The 2,137-nt window shown below is 39.0% G+C and overlaps 1 pseudogene; it reads right to left on the bottom strand.

The window, feature by feature from the left end:
- Window positions 1-287: 287 nt before the first annotated feature.
- LOC115304283 lies at window positions 288-1,216 on the bottom strand (annotated as a pseudogene).
- Between the last annotated feature and the right edge of the window lie 921 nt (window positions 1,217-2,137).

The raw sequence follows: 2,137 nt of genomic DNA, 5'->3' as shown, positions 1-2,137 counted from the left end.
GAAATGACTTGTGATTTCTCATCATGAGTGTAAAATAAAAGGACAAGAACTATTTTTATTCACAACCCAATCTGGTAGCTGAAAGAAAAGCTGTCTTTGGATATAGAGAAACCTGGTTTTCTGGAGCCCAGCTTTGGGTGGCTTGTTATCAGCCTTCAACACTATTACCGAAGCACAGAAACTCTGTTTCTGATTGGTTCACTTACCTCCTGGGAAGACAAAAGCAACTGAAAACCTTTCTTTTTTAAACTAAAAACAGAAGGAAATGTGTGTTAGAAAAGAGCACAGAAGATCTGTGGCTTCAGCTCAACCTGTGTCACAGAGTCCATCACTATCAGTCTTGAATTAATCCCGTTGGTCAGGCTAATCATCAGGACAATCAACCTCTCCTTCCTACTTTTCCTTATTCTGATTCAGGGTGTGAAAGTGGTGGTTGTCAAGAGTCCCTGGACACAGTCCATCAGTGGAAAGCATACAGCAGCAAGAGGATGGTACAGACACCGATAACACTGCCAAGGATGAGGGAGTCTCGCCGTTTCCTAAAATTGATTCGCTGGATCAGGCTGTTCACAGCAGGAAAACGATTGGCCAAAGTATTCATTTTGCTCTGAATTGACTTCAACATTCCTCTCTGTGAAGTCATATTTTCTTTTGTTGCCATAGCAATGCTTATTGTCTCTTCTATCAGACGATCTGAGTTTCGAAGATGGTCATGTTCTTTCAGAAATAGTTCAGTTCTTCTGTTATTTACTCCAGATCCACTTTTATATGACTTAATGTCCTTTCGTACTGATCCCATGAGATTCTCCCTTTCCCGTATTGCCATAAAGTTTGCTTTGGTTTTACTGAATTCATGTGTATAATCCTGCAATATATCTCTATGTCGCTGTAATGTATGCATCAGTGCTGCATTCAAAGACGGGACACCTGCACTGTTGGTGTATTCTGCCATCTTACCATTTACTCCTGTAAGCCTAGCCAAAAGCTGTTCAATCTCAATCGCCATTGTTTCAAACATTCTGTCTTGGCTTGACCCATTTAAAAGGGGTGTTGTGTCAGAGCTGTCGCGTCTTCCATCTCGGGCACTGCTGTGACTGTAACTTGTACATAGTTTACTGAAGGAAACTAGTTTCAGGTCAAGTTCATTTTCCAGCTGTCGAGCCTGTTTCCTGAGATCTTCCCAATAATTGCTTGTTCCGGCAGCCATCTTTGTTGTCCAACGTCAGTCCGTGTATTAATAATTTAAAAGCTTATCACCAGAGTTTTTCAAGCAGCTCACAATCGGTACAACAAATTCTAGTAAACTCTTATAATAAATTACTTTATTCATTCATACTGCAGAGAATTGTAACTTGAGTGTGTTAACATCATGAACTGCAAGATTTATTGTTTTGATGTGGCCACATGTATTAGACATGTCTTTGCATATCATTAAGTATGAAGTTGGATGATATTAAGAAAGCCACAATAGAAGATACATGACCTCCACAACAATGAGAATATCATGCACACTAGTCAAATACACTGAACATTAGCAAGGAATTGGTGTATTGTTTTAAGCTAGAAATGTAATTGGTGGTCAGTGCATTTTTTTATTTCCCAATATTTTCAACACGATGTATAGTTATATTCTTTTGTATCTCAATTTTTTGTAGAAATAAAATGAAAAGTACAATGGATGTGTAAGGAATAAGATTGCTACAGGTCCTGGTTACTGGGTTGGCAAATTTTTGTCAGTAAGAATAAGAGCAGCAGAGGCAACATCTGGATGGATGGCTGACTGCACTATGGAAAGTGACTGGTTAGACACTGCTTACTTACATTGGTGTCCATTAACTTGCCCAAAGATCAGTCAGTTGGGGGGCTACCCAGGAGAACCTGTCCAGATGCATGCCATATTCCTTTGATAGTCCTGTCATTGTCAAGAATTTGTTCAAATTTACATGTCTAAGAATAAAATCTTGTTCAAGTTTCTGATGATTTCTTCCACATGTTAAGACCCTTTTTATGATGCAGAACAAAGGCTGAAAGAATTCCAGTGAAGGCAAAAGGGAGGGTTCAAAAGATCCATTGGTTGGCTCACATTTGATGAATGATTAAACTCCAGATTTCACCATGTGATGCAGAATTCATTTTT

Source organism: Suricata suricatta, chromosome 10 (genome assembly GCF_006229205.1).
Source record: "Suricata suricatta isolate VVHF042 chromosome 10, meerkat_22Aug2017_6uvM2_HiC, whole genome shotgun sequence".
In the NCBI taxonomy this organism is placed as follows: domain Eukaryota; kingdom Metazoa; phylum Chordata; class Mammalia; order Carnivora; family Herpestidae; genus Suricata; species Suricata suricatta.
This window is presented reverse-complemented; position numbering and strand designations above follow the sequence as displayed.